This window comes from Lineus longissimus, chromosome 6, assembly GCF_910592395.1.
Source record: "Lineus longissimus chromosome 6, tnLinLong1.2, whole genome shotgun sequence".
Classification (NCBI taxonomy): Eukaryota; Metazoa; Nemertea; class Pilidiophora; order Heteronemertea; family Lineidae; genus Lineus; species Lineus longissimus.
This window is the reverse complement of record NC_088313.1, coordinates 6,793,337-6,805,669: the sequence shown is the minus strand read 5'-3', so window position 1 is coordinate 6,805,669 and position 12,333 is coordinate 6,793,337. Positions and strand designations below refer to the sequence as shown.

Genomic DNA, 12,333 nt, shown 5'->3' with positions numbered 1-12,333 from the left:
CCATGGATCACAACTGTTTTTAAATACATTCTTTCAACAATCAAGTTGACAGTAACATTTCTCTATCCTGTAGATAATAATTTTGAACAAAACTAACAAGAGCTTGATGGTTTTTATTAGCCTAGTATTCCCAGTCAAATCCTATTAAATAGCTAAAGGCACAAAACAATGATGAAGGGTTTATCACTCGACATAGAATTATATACCAATAACCTGACATACTGGAATGATCCCATAGGTAGCAGGAGCTGATGGGGAAAATTGTTTGCAAGCGAGGTACCATTAGGCCCCACGGGTAGCGCTGATTGGCCACTGCACGGATGTAGAATGACTGACTAAGCAAGGTATAGACCAATTATTGGTTGCTGAAAGGCAAAAGTACTTTTGGGTCCAAGGCCAAACTTTGAAGAAATTTCGCCAGTAGTTTTCGCCCAGCGGCCCAAAAGGTCCTCGAAAAACCAGTGTCAGTCGTTTCCTCATCCCCTCGGTCGTTGGTGCCGAGTGTTGGCCTGGGGCTCAGGATGCCCTAAAGGATGTGGACATTTATTTGTAACACCATTCTCCAAAGCAGACAAAATATTATAGCATAATACAGTATGGATGATACTCGGCCTCTCGATATATGTGTGTAACATATAGGAGTGAAAGAAAACACTGAATCAAAGGATGATGGTCTCTGGTCATTGGATAAAGGACAAGTCTTATTTGTTGCAACTTATTCTTTATTTGGTATAGCAAGAAGCAAAAAAGACTAATCTTTATTGATTCTTGGTCGGAGCAATTACGGAACAGCACGAATGTGGTAGAGAAGGATGCTGTAAGGTTCTATCCAAGTCTTTTCATCCTTCGTACTGGTATGTCGTCTGATCATTATTCACATTTAAATTCCCAGGTGCACACTGCATTGCCACAGCAAGTCCAGGTCTTGGTACAAAAGTTACCGACAGGAATGCAATCATCAGTCCTGGAAGAAAACGGGATAAAAGGGCGTCAATAGTGAGGTTTTGCTATCCGTACCGAAAACTGATTAGTCCGCCATTTCCCGAGTTCCCGATCCCGAAATAGCGGCCGATATACAGCGTTTTGGTTCATAAAGACCGGCTCGAGATCGGGAAATATTTCACGATGACGTCGTACGAGGGGAATGGGTTCTTTCTTGAATCCTTCCTCGACTTTATCTCCTGCAACAAACGCATAAACGGGGTATGATAATTCAGGTGTTTAAGGGTAGTAAGTTTGGGGTAGAGTGAATGCGATTGGGACAGGGCATACACTGCTTTGTCATTTTACGCCGGACTGCACTGCACCAAAGCAATGCAAAACATCGGATAAGTTTTGAAATCCATGGGAGCTGAATCGCGTCACCAAATACATTTAGACTTGGTCCCATGAATTTCACCACGCACACAATTTTTGTACTGTTTGAGTACAGTGTCAGCTGAAAAAGCCGTGTGAAATAGCAAATGCACTGTCGCATGCGTTGTCTCAATCGCATACCAAATAATTAATCAAACCTATAACCCGCCCAAAAGCGCTGTCTCTCGCCTCCCGGTAGAGAAAGTTGGCGCGCAATTTCGGTCAAGCTTTCGATCAGCCTGCACCGATCATTGGAGGAAGAATTCGCTCCGAGGAGGCTAGGGGGCGTTATTTGAGAAACCCCTGATCTCCCCAGAATAGGTTGGATAATGGGCTTTGAGATAACAAAGATTAATATCTGTACTCGTTCATAAAGTTAATGTCATGATGTAGAACATTATCTCAAACCCAGCGATTCGGTACCCGTTTTACCCGCAGACGTGAGATCTTTTTGTCGTAAATAGCACCTATGATAATCGTAGGAACAGAGCTTTGAACGTTGTATGTACACCTACCAAGGACCAAGGAGAAGATCACCACCATAACGAACAGGACACAAATGGTCTTCATCTTTTCTGTGAGAAATCTTGCTAGAGAGACGTAACTTCCTGGAATGTAGCGAAAAGAGGAAACTGAGATTTTTGAGCTTTTTGCTGGCCAACACTCGCCACTTACTATGATGACCATAACAAGGTATCATCCTGCTCTAACTACCGTTTCAACGCACCAGTATGCACCACAGGCGCGTAAAAATAAGAGCTCAAAAGCCCCCCAACCCCAAAATCGACTGAAAAACACACTCGCACATAAAATTGTACAAGTGTTGACACTGGAGCTGGAGTTTCTATATTCATGCACCAGACAACGTCCATGGATAAGGTAGGTTTTTATCTGAAAGAATGCCAACTTACGCGATAATGCAAAATATTCCAGTGCAATAACGATTTATGCATTGTATATGGTGAATTGCCACTTGCGATGTCGGAATCGCATTCAGCCACTTCCGATGTCACAAAGCAAGAGGTGCTGTTGCGGTTTGGGTGCAGTGAAGCATGAAAGAGCAAAGGCGTTTAAGAGCGTTCTTGCAATCGCGATCAGTGGTATGCTACCATATAAGGATGTAGGTTTAAAGTCGGTTCCCGCCAAACGCGAGTTTGCTTGAATCGCAGCAGAACAAACTCGTTCGTCTGGGTGTTTGGGGGAGCAGTGTGACGTAAAATAACCAAGCCGTATGAATTGTGTGCGTTGCTGCAATCGTAATTACAGGGAGTGGAAACCTCTCAGATAGCGAATGGCCTCTGGGCTTGGTCATTTGACGCCCCCCTGCAAAAAACGAACTAAAAAAGTTTTCGTGCGGATTACGACAACGCATGCAATGCTTTTTCAATTCACGCTACACTGCACTGCCCTAAAACAAATCTCAATATGTAAAAATACACACATATACACTAAACCAGTTTGCTTTCATCGCTGCAGCAAACAGGGGATCTTTAGCAGTTTGTGGTGTGTTTACGCGCGATCAACCAATTTAAAATCAAATGAAGAATTCCGCAAAGCTTAAGAACTTCGAGTGCGCGAACATGCAGCTCAATGTAGACCTCCCAAAGGACGTATCGTGTTTCAAGCTACTCTGGAAGGTTTGATTAAACCAGCCATCAAAACTCCACCATTCTCCAAAGCAGATATGCCTTCTCTCCTTGCCATTGTGATTGACTTTTCACGCATCGTAGAGCGTGGTCAGAAAAGAAAAACGATTTGAAGAACAAAAACACCTCTTTTTGACGTATAAAACAACATGTCAAATGAGAAATGGAAAGAGCAAATGTATCGAAAACGATATGTTTGTTGCGTCCATATAGTAAGGATATGTTAACACTGATTGGACAAGGCATGTGGCGGTGGTTTTTTTCTTTCACGCTCCACCCGAGTGACGAAAACAACCCGAAAATCGCATGCGTTGTGAAATTCATCTGAAACCGCGTCAAATATCATTCATCGATGTCAGTAGGCATTAACATAGGATTAAGGTTCTTTTGAAATACAGAGGGTCCCGGTATAAAGGGTCGACATGTTGCTAGCATTAGCAAGGTCACGTTCAACAACCTTTGCAAGGTGAGGGGGATGAACTCAAATGGAGGTGGTAAACTGTTGATGATGAGCTGAACATAATCGCATTTTCGACTGTTTGCGCCGCAATCACAACATTGTGGATGTCATGATATTTTAAACCGATTCGAAAGTGTAAACCGATTTGGAAGTGGGCGGCGAACCACACCACGACGTAAAAGTTTAGAATTAATGGCATAATTCACTTACCTTTTAAAAAGATGCTACTGCACTACTGCTTGGAGTCCAACGACTGAGTTGTGAGTTGGTTTGGGCAAGGATTAGTATTTGTAGCCAGGCCTAGCAGGGCTAATTCTGGATGTGCGTCGGGTTATTGAGGAGAAAGCTGTCGTGATTGCTTTGGAATTCTGCTTCATCACTGTACTGTCAGCAAAATTCCATTGCCACTCGACCGAAGGACTCTATGATTCGAGGGACTATCTTTCCGTTTACACCACCACCAATGCACTATGTACACAATACAGAGCTAGTGTGCGCCTTGATCATATATCATAGAGACCAAATAAATTTTGCCACTGTATTCGTCAGATCCCTTTTGGTATTGGTTCTGCCATCTGGAATTTTAGTTCTGCAGGTTCCTCATTTGGTGGAAGATCATTAGGTCAGTGACCATTCTTGTTTCTTTAAAAGTGGGTGTGCATTTTGGGTGACATATAATAGACAAGGACATGCATGAAGCGAAGCGACAACTTTATATGGGGTTTTATGACATCAAAAGTGATCATGATTTCACCAACCAGGCTGCTTGAATTATAAGCAGTATGTTGTGCCAATTACCCCCATGAGCGATGTCCTCAGGGAGGGTCAGTTTCATCAGATTAGAAGGAAGTGAGAACCGTCGGTTCGCATATAGTTATATGGCTTGGGTAAATAGTTAAGATGATGCCATCATGGCAGTTGACCCAATAGACGCTGACGCAGTATAGAAAATAGGTGGGGAGAATGTGGGAAGGAAACTAAACAAAACAGGAGAAGAATAGGTATTTTTTCCCGGAGATAAGCATAATGATCCTAAGACCCAAGTGTAGGATTTGAATTCAAAAAGACCCTAGCCGACCCCCTGTCCTGAATAGTTTGGTCTCGTTAGGGAGTTTTTCCCAAATGTACGCGATGATGAAGTGCCCCATCAACAGGACGTAACATCTATTTTAAAATCCGTTTCCAAAGTGATTGCATGAGTGTCGTATATCACTGGAAATGCCCGATTCCCCTGATTCTGTAGGATGTTAAATCGGGCATTTTATTTCTTTAAATAAATCATAAGCGTCGCATTTGCTCCTGGCACTGTTCACCATCCCAAATGGCAATATTGCCACTTGGGCCGGACAATCACGGCAAACGCCAAATATTATATATATATACATCTTCCTGAATAATTCTTGTACTAACCACTCTCCCGTGAAAGACAGTTGCCTACGCTACACAAAAATTTTTAAAAATCGAGGGTCAACCATTGAACTTTTGAGATATGTTGAATTTTGCACAAATCAGCGAAAAACGCAAAACGCAGGTTTCAGAAACTTCAAAAAACATGTCTTTGGCAAGGCAACTGCTAAATCATCACTGGCGTACTGTGAGAACCAAGAAATCAATGATTTTTTAGGAACTACGGTTACGGGTTGGCCGCGCAAGAGTACAAAAAAACTCCCTAATGAGACCTCTGAGGGTAGCGCTTGCGTTTGAGTTAGTGCGCATGCGCTTTCTACGGAAGATTGAAATGGCTTGTGTTGTGGACGAGTGATTTCTGGTTTCACGGTAGGATTTTTTCATGGAAACGGAGAAATAAACATTGAGAGCAATGTTCTTTCAAGATTATTGCATTATAAATAGGACCAGATCGTCGACATCCTCCCCTCCCTCCCTTTCTTTTCTTTTCTTTTCTTTTCTTTTCTTTTCTTTTCTTTTCTTTTCTTCATGAATACCCTTTTGTTGTGACGGTCATAGCAGTATCTTCGCTATGAAATATTCTCTCTCTCTCTCTCTTTCTCTCTCTTTCTCTCTGTCACGAAGTTCCTTTATCGTGACAGTCTCTTCGCTATGAAATATTCCCTCTCTCTCTCTCTCTCTGTCACGAAGTTCCTTTATCGTGACAGTCATAGCAGTCTCTTCGCTATGAAATATTCTCTCTCTCTATTGCAGCATACACCGCAAAAGCCTGTATTGAAAACCCACTCTTAACATGCAGTTCAACACCCGCCAAATCCCAATATACAGTGTGAATACACCCATCGCATGTAGGACAAGAGGACTGGTCAAGCGATCCGCACTGGTCGGCTTGCTAAAACAGACTGACGAAGGTGGGCAGCGCGCACTTGCATGACGTCACCACTTTTGATTTAGTACAACAAAGAAAATACAATATATTGTACTCTGATTATCTAAATATCTGTTTAAATTTAAATGTCAACTAGAGAAGTATGTTATTCATATAAAAACCATGGATCACAACCGTTTTGAAATAATTTTTTTAAACAATCAAGTTGACAGATACACTTCTTTTTATAGTAGATAATGATTTTGAACAAAACTACGGTAACAAGAGTTTGATGGTTTTTATTAGTATTCCCAGTCAAATCCTATGAAATAGCTCAAAGCACAAAATAATGATGAAGGGTTTATCACTCGACATAGAATTATATACCAATAACCTGACATACTCGGTCGATCCCATAGGTAGCAGGAGCTGATGGGGACAATATTGTTTGCAAGCGAGGTACCATTAGGCCCCACGGGTGGGGCTGATTGGCCACTGCACGGATGTAGAATGACTGATTAAGCAAGGTATAGACCAATTACTGGTTGCTGAATGGCAAAAGTATTTTTGGGTCCCAGGCCAAACTTTGAAGAAATTTCGCCTGTAGTTTTCGCCCAGCGGCCCAAAAGGCCCCCGAAAAACCAGTGTCAGTCGTAATCTCATCCCCTCGGTCGTTGGTGCCGAGTGTTGGCCTGCCTGGGGTGCAGGATGCCCTAAAGGATGTGGACATTTACTTGTAACACCATTCTCCAAAGCAGACAAAATATTATAGCATAATACAGTATGGATGATACTCGGCCTCTCGATATATGTGTGTAACATATAGGAGTGAAAGAAAACACTGAATCAAAGGATGATGGTCTCTGGTCATTGGATAAAGGACAAGTCTTATTTGTTGCAACTTATTCTTTATTTGGTATAGCAAGAAGCAAAAAAGACTAATCTTTATTGATTCTTGGTCGGAGCAATTACGGAACAGCACGAATGAGGTACGGAAGGATGCTGTAAGGTTCTATCCAAGTCTTTTCATTATTGGTACTGGTATTTCGTCTGATCATTAGTAACATTTAAATCCCCAGCTGCAGTGTCCGATGCCACCTTCAGTTGGACAGCAAGTCCAGCTCTTGGTACAAAAGTGACCGACAGGAAAGCAATCAGACCTGGAAGAAAACGGGATAAAAGGGCGTCAATAGTGAGGTTTTGCTATCCCGTACCGAAAACTGATTAGTCCGTACAGCGCTTGGTTCACGGAGACCGGCTCAATATCGGGAAATCTTTCACGATGACGTCTTACGAGGGGAATGTGTTCTTTCTTATAATGATAATAAAATGGTACTTCTATAGCGCTAAATCCAGGATAAATATTCCCGCTCAAAGCGCTTTACACAAAAAACATTAATAACATTCTAATTTGATGGATAGGCACTCCTGAACAGAAAGGTTTTCAAGAGTGCCTTGAATTCCTTGATGTCAGTGAAAGAAGTCAGTCTCGGGGGCAACTTATTCCATAGCCTGGGTGCCGCGGATGCAAAAGCACGTTCAGCATTACCTGAACCGAGTGGCTTCGGTTGCATCAACCGGGTATGGGATGATGAACGGAGCACCCGAGACTGACCCCTCACACTGATGAGATTCTTCAGGTGAACAGGTGCCAGCCCGTGTATGGCCTTAAAGGTCAGAACGAGCACCTTAAACTCAACGTGTTGTGAGACAGAAAGCCAGTGCAGATTCCCGAAGAATTGGGGTGATATACTCTGACCTCCTGCTCCTTGTAAACGAGTCGAGCTGCAGAGTTCTGCACTCTCTGCAATTTCAAGATGGAATTGGCTGGTAGGCCTTTTAACAGGGAGTTGCAGAAATCCAGGCGAGATGCTATAGGAGCTGTGTATACTGCCTGGCAGAAGATTTTGATAGGTATCTCCTGATTCGACTGATGTTGTGGATCCCGAGATTCGCATTTCGAACAATGTTTGAAATATGTTGCCTGAAGTTAAGGTACTTGTCGAAAATTACCCCCAGGTTCCTTGCTGAGTCTGCGGGATCCACAACACAATCAACTACTTTGATAACTGTGATGCTAGGCACATCTTTCATGTATGGGGATCTGATAACGATGAACTCAGTTTTCTCATTGTTACACAGCAGCCTATTCTCTAACAACCATGCACTGACCTTCGAAATGCAGTCACCCATGGATAATGTCACTGCACCAAGTTGGCTCATGTCAAAAACCAAGTAGCACTGTGCATCTTCAGCATAGAAATGGAAACCGCAGTGAGGAGTCAGTATGTCACGGAGGGGGTTTGTGTAAAGGGTGAACAAGAGTGGCCCCAGGACCGAACCCTGGGGCACCCAACAATCAACACTGATTGGGGTAGAGCAGGCTTTCCCGATTTTCACACACTGAGTCCTCCCTGACAGATACGACTGAATCCATTTAGGAGCCAGACATGTCGATCTCTCAGAATGGCATGGTCCACAGTGTCGAAAGCGGCACTTAGGTCAAGCAGGACAAGGAGCACACCTTTGCGCTCAGCCAGAGCTTGAACGATGTCATTGTGCACCTTAAGAAGTGCCGTTTCGACACTGTGAGCCTGACGATATGCAGACTGGAAAGGGGTTTGGAGACCGTTCCTTTCGATATGGGCAGTCAACTGGCTAGCTACAACCTTCTCAAAACTTTTGATAAAAAGGCAAGGTTTGACACTGGCCTGTAATTTTTCAAGACCTCTGTTGGATTTCTCGACGGTACAGCATAGCGAAAACTCTCTATTAGCGGGGGCAAATAGGGGGGCAAATAGCAAATCTGGTTCAAGGTAGGAGGATCCTTGCCGGACTCATTACGAGAGGATGCTGTTTGAAACCTCTTTGTGTGTGACCAAAAGCCATTTTTACTGTGACGCCTCCAATAGAACAAGCGAGAGAGAGAACCCAAAGGCTGTGTCACCTACCGTTTTTCCAGATCCATTTCTTCACTGAATCCTTCCTCGACTTTATCTCCTGCAACAAACAGATAAACGGGTATAATAATCCATGTGTTTGGTAAGGGTAGTAAGTTTGGGGTAGAGTGAATGCGATTGGGACAGTGCATACACTGCTTTGTCATTTTACGCCGCACTGCACCAAGGCAATGGAAAAAAAAGGAAAAGTTTTGAAATCCATGGGAGCTGAATCGCGTCACCAAATGCATTTAGACTTGGTCCCATGAATTTCACCACCGACACGATTTTTGCACTGTTTGAGTACAGTGTCAGCTGAAAAAGCCGTGTGAAATAGCAAATGCACTGTCGCATGCGTTGTCACAATCGCATGCCAAGTAATCAATCAAACCCGCCCAAAAGCGCTCTGTCTCTCGCCTCCCGATAGAGAAAGTTGGTTTCGGTCAGGTTTCGACCAGCCTGCACCGATCATTGGAGGAAGAATATTCGAGAAACCCATGATCTCCCCTGGATAAGGCAGGTAGGATAATGGGCTTTTAGATCACAGAGATTAATATCTGTACTCGTTCATAAAGTTGATGTCATGATGTAGAGCATTATCTCAAACCCAGCGATTCTGTACCCGTTTTACCCGCAGACGTGAGATCTTTTTGTCGCATATAGAACCGATGATAATCGTAGGAACTGAGCTTAAGCCGATCATTTGCGGGCGTTGTATGTACACATACCGAGGACCAAGGAGAAGATCACCACCAGAACGAACAGGACACAAATGGTCTTCATCTTTTCCGTGAGAAATCTTGCTTGGGAGACGTCACTTCCTGGAATGTAGCGAAAAGAGGAAACTGAGATTTCTGAGCTTTTTGCTCGCCAACACTCGCCACTTACTAAGTTGGCTATAACAAGGTATCTCCCTACCCTCACTATCGGTGTAAAGCACCAGTATACACCACAGGCGCGTAAAAATAAGAGCTCAAAAGCCCTCCCCCCCCCCTCCCCGACCCCAAAATCGACTGAAAAACACACCCGCACATAGAATTGCACAAGTGTTGACACTGGAGCTGGAGTTTTTATATTCAGGTATCGGTTAACGTCCAAGGATAAGGTAGGTTTTATCTGAAAGAATGCCAACTTACGCGATAATGCAAAATATTCCAGTGCAATAACGATTTATGCATTGTATATGGTGAATTGCCACTTGCGATGTCGGAATCGCATTCAGCCACTTCCGATGTCACAAAGCGAGAGCTTTTGCTGGTGCGGTTTGGGTGCAATGAAGCGTGAAAGTGCAAAGGTGTTTAAGAGCATTCTCGCAGTCGCAATCAGTGGTAACCCACCATATAAGGGTGTAGGTTTAAAGTCGGTTCCCGCTAAACGCGAGTTTGCTTGAATCGCAGCAGAACAAACTCGCTTGTCTGGGTGTTTGGGCGAGCAGTGGGGCGTAAAATAACAAAGCCGTATTATAGCGTGCGTTGCTGCAATCGTAATTACTGGTATTGGAAACCTCAATGATTGCGAATGGCCTCTTGGCTTGGCCATTTGACGCCCCCTGCAAAAAACCGAACTAAAAAAAGCATTTGCGCGGATTACGACAACGCATGCAATGCTTTTTCATTTCACGCTACACTGCACTGCCCTAAAACAAATCTCAATATGTAAAATTTCACACATATATACTAAACCAGTTTGCTTTCATGGCTACAGCAAACAGGGGATCTTAAGCAGTCTGTGGTGTGTTTACGCGCGATCAACCTATTTAAAATCAAATGAAGAATTCCGCAGAGGTGAAGAACTTCGAGTGCGCGAACATGCAGCTCAATGTAGTCCTCCCAAAGGATGTATCGTGTTTCAAGCAACTCTGGAAGGTTTGATTAAACCAGCCATCATAACTCTACCCTTGTCCAAACCGGACATGCCTTCTCTCCTTGCCATTGTGATTGACTTTTCACACATCGTAGAGCGTGGTCAGAAAAATATAGACAGTATGAGGAAGAAAAACACCTCTTTCCGACGTATAAAACAGCACAATGAGGAATGGAAAGAGCAAGGGGGATGAACTCAAATTGAGGCGGTTAATAGTTGATTGTGTGCTGAACATAATCGCATTCTCGACTGTTTGCGCCGCAATCACGAAATTGTGGATGTCATGATATTTTAAACCGATTCGAAAGTGTAAACCGGTTTGGAAGTGGGCGGCGAACCACACCATGACGTACAAGTTTAAAATTAATGGCATAATTCACTTACCTTTTAAAAAGATGCTACTGCACTACTGCTTGGAGTCCAACGACTGAGCTGTGAGTTGGTTTCGGCAAGGATTAGTATTTGTAGCCAGGCCTAGCAGGGCTGATTCTGGATGTGCGTCGGGTTATTGAGTAGAAAGCTGTCGTGAATGCTTTGGAATTCTGCTTCATCACTGTACTGTCAGCAAAATTCCATTGATACTCGACTTCAACTTCACCTGTTATTGTTACTCACTTGACATAATTCAAGTGGTAAGGATAGGTTTACACTCACTGTCACAGGGCTCGGGTTTGAGAACCAATAACTTGTATTCTGGATAAACTTGCATAGATTTAGGACTAGAATTCGTCACAGGCATTTGTGAAGGACTCTATGATTCGAGGGACTATCTTTCCGTTTACACCACCACCAATTCATTGTGTTCACAATACACAGCTAATGTACGCCGTGGTCATACAGTAGTCTCGCGTATACTCCGCCGTCAAAGCCGACGCGATTCCGAAATTCCAGCGAAGTTGTCGATTTTTAATTTAACAACAGCGGGTTCGAGACGGGGCATCAATCACCCATCGACTGGGATTATACACCTTTCCAGAAATGGGGCGCTGAGTTTCCGAAATAGTGATATCATAAGGGGAAACTAGGCCTTATGGTGGAGGGACAAAGGAGATAATCATGGTTGACCAACACACTTGAATGCCTTTAATGACGGACAAGGGGGAAAAAGTTGGTTCCAATGCAAGTCACCAATTTCGGGAAGCATGTATAGGGAGCTCTTGAGCGAGCTTTATGGGTTAGAGAGTGTGTGTATACCGTTCACGAAAAAAAGTTGACCCGGTCTAATGTTTTTGAGTGTTTCTATTTTTGAGTGTTTCCCCTCATTGTTTGGGAACGCTAAAAGATAGATTGACAAGTTTTTCTGTGTTTCCCCCTATTGAAAAGTCATGGTCTCTCTAGCTGCCTATTGTTTGGAAACACTGACACATGGGAAACAACCACAGATGTTACACCGGAACCAGGAAACCTCCAGGCCCAGGTGAAATTTGTGCACGCGAATCGTATTCGCCGATGCACAGCAATTTACCTGTAGAGAGATTTTCTTTTTCCAAAACAATGCAGCGGGACCGATGATGTTTAAGCAGAGTAGCCGCTGTTCGGTTGGAGATTTCGTCATAATAGGGGCGAATCAAAGTGTGACGATACCCTGGGGCGAATCGAAATGCATTAAACAACTATCTGCATCTCTTTCCGCGAAGAAATCGTGCTTTGAACTGGCAAAAGTCCGCAAAAGATTTCGAGTCTGCTACTTTTTCCGTAGTACGCATGCGCACCAATATGATCGGTCCCCGGCTGCCCGTTTCGACGACGATTTCGTCAATGTCACGGCGTGAGGGAGGATGTCGACGATCTGGT

General features: G+C 43.6%; 1 long non-coding RNA gene across 1 annotated transcript; it reads right to left on the bottom strand.

Moving 5' to 3' along the window:
* Window positions 1-6,634: 6,634 nt before the first annotated feature.
* LOC135489817 (uncharacterized) lies at window positions 6,635-11,056 on the bottom strand. Its single transcript, XR_010447241.1, has 4 exons — window positions 10,924-11,056; window positions 9,405-9,497; window positions 8,689-8,737; window positions 6,635-6,897 (listed from the first exon to the last, which is right to left on the bottom strand). It is a non-coding gene; the product is annotated as an uncharacterized LOC135489817 (long non-coding RNA).
* Between the last annotated feature and the right edge of the window lie 1,277 nt (window positions 11,057-12,333).